The 7,628-nt window shown below is 45.3% G+C and overlaps 1 pseudogene; it reads left to right on the top strand.

Annotated features, from left to right (window-relative positions):
• Positions 1–3,579: 3,579 nt before the first annotated feature.
• On the top strand, positions 3,580–6,655 carry LOC118006206 (annotated as a pseudogene).
• Positions 6,656–7,628: the final 973 nt, after the last annotated feature.

Here is a 7,628-nt window from a genome sequence, read left to right as displayed (position 1 = left end):
GCTTAACCAACTGAGCCACCCAGGCGCCCCCAAGGAACTCTTTTATAGTGGTAATATTTTTGATCAAAACTATATTTATTTTGTCCAGTGACATTTTGAATTGTTTTTTTTTAAAGATTTTATTTATTTATTTGAGAGAGAGAGAGAATGAGAGAGAGCACATGAGAGGGGTTAGGGTCAGAGGGTAAAGCAGACTCCCTGCCAAGCAGGGAGCCCGATGCAGGACTCGATCCAGGGACTCCAGGATCATGACCTGAGCCGAAGGCAGTCGCTTAACCAACTGAGCCACCCAGGCGCCCTGACATTTTGAATTTTAAAGATTTTTATTTATTTATTCATGAGAGACAGAGAGAGGCAGAGGGAGAAGCAGGCTCCCAAGGAGCAGGGAACCTGATGTGGGACTCGATCCCAGGACCCTGGGATCATGACCTGAGCCGAAGGCAGATGCTTAACCATCTGAGCCACCCAGGCGCCCTACATTTTGAATTTTAAAAAGGTAGATAGAGGGGCGCTTGGGTGCCTCGGTTAAGCATCCACTCTTGATTTCAGCTCAGGTCATGATCTTGGAGTCTTAAGATGGAGCCCCATGTTGGGCTCCATGCTCAGTGCAGAGTCTGCTTGGGATTCTCTCTCTCCCTCTGTCCCTCCCTTGCTCTTCCCCCTGCTCACACACACTCTCTCTCTCTAGATAAATAAATATATATTTTTAAAGGTAGATAAAAGCACCTGTTTAGCCTAAGATGAAGAAATAAAGTTTTAGTTATGGAGTTGCAGACACCAGTATGCTGGGTATTTTGAAGAGCTGAAACTTTTTTCTATAATAATAAGCAAGGATTGTCCTGGATCCCTGATATGTGATAAAAAGCACTTGTACTGACTCTGCATGAAATTTTTATAATGGATGAATCTGGAGAATTGTAACACTAATGACACCCAATGACATATATATACTGGAAGTCTTTTTCTCTCAACTACCTTTCCCCTGGTACCTTGGATTACACAAAGTTCACCCTATTTCCATTCTCTGACTTCTGAATTCCTCTTTACTGTGTTCCAGCTCCAATAGTGCCTCTAAGCAAAAAACCTGGATGATGCAGGAGTTTACCTCATTTTGTTCTCCTTCCAGCAGGGATCACAGTCTTGCTTCTTTTTCTTTATTTCCCCTTGTGTCTGAAAATAGTTATTTCTGGCATTTTTTCTTGGTTATAGTGGTTTATGGTAGGCGGGCTCATCTGATACCAGCTACTCTACTGAGGCTGAAATAGCAAATCTCTGACCTAATGTTTTTGAACAAGTAACAAAGAATGGATCCTGTGCATGGGGAAGGGGGTTAGCCTTAAATAGGATCAGAAAGTCTAATCCAGAAACCTTGAACACTTAACAAAACAAACATATAATATTTTCTTGTAATCCTCCTCTGCTGTCTTGTTTTGTTTTTTTCGGGGGTGGGCGGTGGGTGGGTCTCATACTATTTCTTACCACAAGCCTTCTAACAGCAATTATAATCTCCTTTTCTGCCTTTCCTTTCAAATCCAATATCAAATTGTGTAGCCATCTATGTTCTTAACATATCTGCCCCTTTCTCTGCTTTTCATTGTAACTGTTTTAGCAAGGTTCTCATTACATCTTGACTAGTTTATATATAATAAACTCTAAATTTATCACTTCCTTTCTTATTATACTAACAAAAAGCATGGCTGGAATGTAATGACTTAAAAGAATATATTAGTCTGCTCAGGCTGCCATAACAAAATGCCACAGACTGAGTGGCTTAAAAAACAGATATTAATTTTCTCACAGTTCTGGAGGCTACAAGTCCAATCAGTTTAGTTCTTGGTAGGGGCTCTCTTCCTGGCTCACAGTTCTAGTTCTGTCCTTACATGGCCTTTCCTCAGGGCCTGTGTGGATGGGATGGTGGGAGGTGTGGGAAGAGCCAGCTCTCTGGTGTGCCATCTTATAAAGAGACTAACCTGTCAGATCAGGGCCCCACCTTTAAGATCTAATTTAACCTTAGTTACTTCCTTAGTATCCCATCTCCAAATACAGCCACACTGGGGATGAGGGTACAACATATGAATTTTGCGAGGGTATGGGGACCATAATCAGTCTCTAATAGACTACTACTAAAATTAAATTTATAGCACCATTAAAAGTAACATTTTAAAAACTAATGCTAAAAATTAAGACTTTCAGTAACAGCTGTACATATGAAAAGCAAAATCCAAAGTTTCTTCCAATCTGTCCTATGATATATCCTTACGGTTTTGTTCATTGATTGGTGGCATAACAAATCATCTCTTCCTATAGATTTAGGGCATGATAGCATACTTTCTTTCATTTTGCAAATCTATCTACTAGATACACACATATTTACAGAGATACAAAGATATAAAATATAAAATTATAGGTATATTATATTAGTTATACATTATAGATACCAAATATGTAAAATCTATGTCTCTATATACCACTACCAGAATAATAAACTGATTAGGCTATAACTTTCGGATAACATTGGGAGAGGTAGAAATCAAACTATCTTTCCACGTTTACAAAACAAAGCCTTATAAATTGACATTCATAATCAGAATTATTTCTACATGTTTCTTGTTACCTGAGCTCTGTGATAGATTATTACTAAATGAACGTGATGGATTTCATCTGAGTTCTACATAGTTTGTCATTGCCTAAAAATTCAAGAATATGACAGAAGAAAATGCTGAGAATATAAAAATTAAGCATATGCTTATCAGGCATGGGTTTTATTCAGTATACAAGGAGAAATTTTATAGAACAGAATTGTATGTATCAAATAGCATTTTTTTCAATAAAAATGTGTAAAATAGAGAAAGAAAAACATTAAGGAACTTAGAACAGTATCTCATGGAATATATTAAATTCTAACCATCAGTTTAAGAGACTACAAAGCTAGAAAAAAGTACAGAAAATAATAATGAATATATTATTAGTACAAATTTTCATGAAATTTTATGTTAATTTCCATATAATGTATTAGAATAAGGACAGCTGAAGTTAAGAAAACAATTATGAATAACCATAATAATTTATCCAAGAAGTAATAAATTTCACAGATAATTTTGTATTTTACATTTTATTTCCACTTAAATCATTTGTGATAATTATAAAATCACACACTATATATGTAGATATTGATATTTTTCATAAAGTGGTAATAATGCGATTTTACACAGGTAGGAGTATGGACCCCCAATACATATATTACTTAAAATATATATATAAGTAAAATATATACATATATATATAATATGAGAGAGTAAGAGAGAATGCAATTGTTAAGAAATGCAACTGAGGCTAATTAAATGTGTTCTTTGCACAAAAGAACCTGATTACCAAACTTTCATTTATTCTCTAAAATACTGATGAATTATTTAGCTGAGAACATTATATGTATTGTAACACCTTACAGACTAATAATATTATTACATTAATATGTTTCAGATTTTGATCATTATTTCCAAATGCTGATTATCTTTTTCTTTTTATTCCCCATCAAGTTCTTAAAAGCAAGTCAGGAAGGTGGGGGCTGCCAGCGACTGTGGGGCGGGGTCTGGGGTTGGAGCCTGAGCCCCGGGGGAATATGCTGTGCTGAATGTGTAACATGCAGAACTGCGTAGAGATGTCACAAGCCTCTTTTCCATGGCAATGTCTCAGCAACTCCATTTTCCAGTGCAAAACTTGAGGCCCATTGTGACTAAGTGGCTTGCCTGAGTTGACACCAGGAGAGCCAAGGTTTGCCTTCTAGTCTGTTTGGCCACACCTATCTGCCTGGCGATTGTGAGAAACCAAGCCAGCAGTCATGAGGATGTCTCTGTGCCACTAGGGTGTGGCCACCAGGGACAGCTGTCCCCGGGCTGGTTGCCCACCTCTTGGGCCTCGGTTTTCTTCCCAGATGGGCCGGCATGGGGATTCCTGGGGCCCTCTGCCTGTCCCGGCTGCCCCTGGATGCCACCAGTACCTGTCACTAGCACCACACGAGCAGGGGGTCCAGTGGCCAACTCCGGCCCAGGCTCTGGAAGGGCCCACCCGCTATCCTGCATATAGCAGGGTTCCCCCAGGAACCCGGCCTAGAAGCTCCAGGTGGCCACTGAAACGCAGGGTGCCGCCTGCTCGAGGGCAGCAGGTACTTGACCATGGGGATGGAGCTCAGCCTGTGGCCACCAGGGGAGGCCTGACAGTCCTTCTGCACTGGGCTGACCCTGGCGGTGGGGACCCCTGGGCCACCTTCAGCAAGGCCACACTAACCTCAGAGGAGGTCTGTATCCACATCGCACACAAAGTCAGCATCACTCCATGCTGCTCCAGTCTCTCTGTTGTCTTCAGTGCCCAGGCCCAGGTCTGGTTGCCTGGGATCACATCTTAGAGGTCTGGGAGATGAGAGCTTGACTGTGGCACCTCCACATAAGGTTTTATTCCTGGAACTGGCACGACATGAATCCTCAGGGCATGCCGTGTCTGGCTGTGGGCCCACAGAGGCCAAGTCTTCTTCAGAACACGCAGAGCAGGGGTGCAGCTCCTGACCCCAGCCTCCTTTGAGTGCCTCTTTGAGCAGGGCAAGCATGAATTCATGAATGACATTGGCATTCCTGTGGGAGGTCTTGCACAAAGAGGAGAGCCACCATCTGAAGGACCAGAGTCTGGGCATGGCCTTTAATGCACCTCTGCCACCCCGCTCTCTGCAATGGTGTCCCCCTGGAGAAGGTGGTCAAGAACATCAGCTTCAACGACGGCCTCCCATCCTCCTTCAGGCTGCAGATCTGGCCACATGATGTGTTGACACCACGGCGCCGGAGGAGCATCTCCTGCAGGTTTGTGCGGGCCTTCCAGCCAGGCCCTGTCTCCCAGCAGGTCATCATGGTCAAGTACCTGCTGCCCTCGAGCAGGCGGCACCCTGCGTTTCAGTGGCCACCTGGAGCTTCTAGGCCGGGTTGCTGGGGGAACCCTGCTATATGCAGGATAGCGGGCTGGCCCTTCCAGAGCCTGGGCCGGAGTTGGCCACTGGACCCCCTGCTCGTGTGGTGCTAGTGACAGGTACTGGTGGCATCCAGGGGCAGCCGGGACAGGCAGAGGGTCCCAGGAATCCCCATGCCGGCCCATCTGGGAAGAAGACCGAGGCCCAAGAGGTGGGCAACCAGCCAGGGGACAGGCCTCAGGAAGCACCATGGGCCTACTGCTATGACTTCCAGGATATCACCCATGTGGTACTGAAAGAACCCCGCATCAACATCCACGGTCAGGACAAGTGGTTGGAGCTGACCCTGCCTTCCTGGGCTGTGGCCCTGTCCTTGGTATGGCTGGTGGATGGCAATTTCCGCCTGACAGCCGACTGGAGCCCCTACCTCAAGGGCTGGTGATGAGCACCCAGGATGGTATCCCACGGAGCCCTGCCGGAGCCTTTCGTGCTGGCCGAGGTGCAGCCCAAGGATGGCCTCTTCTTCATCCGCCAGAGCACCAAGCCTGAGCCGCCTCACCCTTACAGTGGCCCAGCGTGACTGGGCGACCAGCACACAGCACTCGCACGTGTGTAAATTTCCCACTGAGCAGCAGACTGGGTCCTCCACTCTGGAGGGCTGGGACCAGTCCTTCCCCAGCATGCGGGAGCTGCGAGCCACCCTGCAGGGCCGCTTACTGTGGGCGGATGACAACTGTTTCTTCCCGCACTGTTGCTGCCTGCCATGGCCAGGAGAGATATCCAACCTCATCGTCATGTGGGGGCCTCAGGCCAGCACTAGGCCTCCCAACCTCAGGCAGCTCAGCCACCTCACCGGGTCTGCCAGGATGATATCACCCGGCTGTCCCACTTGGGCCAAAGCACGAGGAACCATGTGCATGAGGGCATCTTACAAGTAGGGGCAGAGGCCCCAAGGAGGGATGGGCAGACGGTGGGGAACCCGGTACATCCAGTGGGGGCCCATGGGCAGGAGCTACGACTGGTACTCAGGGCTGTCACCAGGACATTGCCTTGGCCTTCTACAAGACAGCCAGACTTGTGAGCCAAATACCCCACGTGCACTTGGCCTTGGTGCGTGGCATCTGCACGCACAGACTGAGAACGTCCTGGTGACACAGTATGTGGAGCATGGGCCTCTGGACGCGTGGCTGAGGCTGGAGGGTGGCCTGGAAGGTGGCAGTGGCCCAGCAGCTGGCCAGCACCCTCAGCTACCTAGGCGGATAGAGCAGATCCCCTGGACAGCCCCCGAGCGCCTGGCAATGCCAACAGCCTAACCACCACAGCCGATAAATGGAGCTTTGGCGACACCGTCCTGGAGACCTACTTCGTTAAAGAGGTCCCTCTGCAGGGTTGTGCCCCTTGGAGAAACAGCGCTTCTACCAGAAACAGCACGGGCTTCCTCTGCCCTCATGCCCAGAGCCGGCCCCGCTCACCAGCCAGGGCCTGACTTGTGAACCAGCTCAGTTGCCCTCCCTCTGCACCGTCCTGCATGACCTCACTGGGCTGCAGCCGCAGAGTGAGCCCCACCCCACAGCTGGGGCCCCTGCTTATGCTAACACCGTGTACCTGAGCTTTCTGCACAGTGAAGGAGCATGTGTGCTGGATTCTAATGCACTTAGGGCGTACGGATGCTTTCTTCTTATTTGCATTCTTTGGGCAAATTAGGCCCTTGCAATTTTTTTGCTTTTGCTTTTTCTCTTGATGAAATATGCCTTACCCCATCTAATAAATCAGTAGATGAATAAATAGATAAATAAATAAAAGCAAGTCAAGAGTAAGATGTCTAAATGAAGGCCAGTACCTCTGGAGAAACAGCACAGATGTGTTAGATAAGAAAGACCTTGAGCTCTCATTAAAATGCTAAATTTTATCTAAGAGCCGACATAACAAAATACCTAGTCAAATTTAAATATTTATTAGAGTTATCTAAATTAAAAATTTCGACAATCTACCCAAAATGAGTAGCTACAATACAAAGGAAACTCATCATGTTTGGATTATTGGATTATTGGATGTGTCACTTTTTTATGTAATAGAAATGTTGTGCAGTTACATCTTTTCTTTGTTGATACTGACATCAACTTGGTTGTGAAAAATTGTTTCTTGTCGTACATACTATCCTTCTGTCCACCAGGATTGATTTAAACAAACTCTAAAAGAGATGACACAAATATTCTTTTTTTTTTAATTTTTTTTTAATTTTTATTTATTTGAGAGAGAGAGAATGAGAGAGAGAGAACACCTGAGAGGGGATAGGGTCAGAGGATGAAGCAGACTCCCTGCCGAGCAGGAAGCCCGATGCGGAACTCGATCCAGGGACTCCAGGATCATGACCTGAGCCGAAGGCAGTCGCTTAACCAACTGAGCCACCCAGGCGCCCCGACACAAATATTCTTATTTTAGTTGCTATTAAGCAAAGGCTGAATATATTTCCTTGTACTATTTTTATATTACTTATATATAGATGCACACACATCTGTTCTTCTTTTGGTAATTATATATGATAATGTCACATTCAAAAGTATCTATGATTTAAAGAGGAATAGCTGTTTTCTTCATACTGTCATATAACATTACTCGTGTATATATAATACTTGGCAAATACAGGCAGTTCAAAGAGATTATAAGTTAATTTTCC

This window comes from Mirounga leonina, unplaced genomic scaffold (genome assembly GCF_011800145.1).
Source record: "Mirounga leonina isolate KUSES-001 unplaced genomic scaffold, KU_Mleo_1.0 Mir_95, whole genome shotgun sequence".
Lineage (NCBI taxonomy): Eukaryota > Metazoa > Chordata > Mammalia > Carnivora > Phocidae > Mirounga > Mirounga leonina.
Note: the sequence above shows the minus strand (reverse complement) of the source record. Positions and strands in the feature narration are given on the sequence as shown.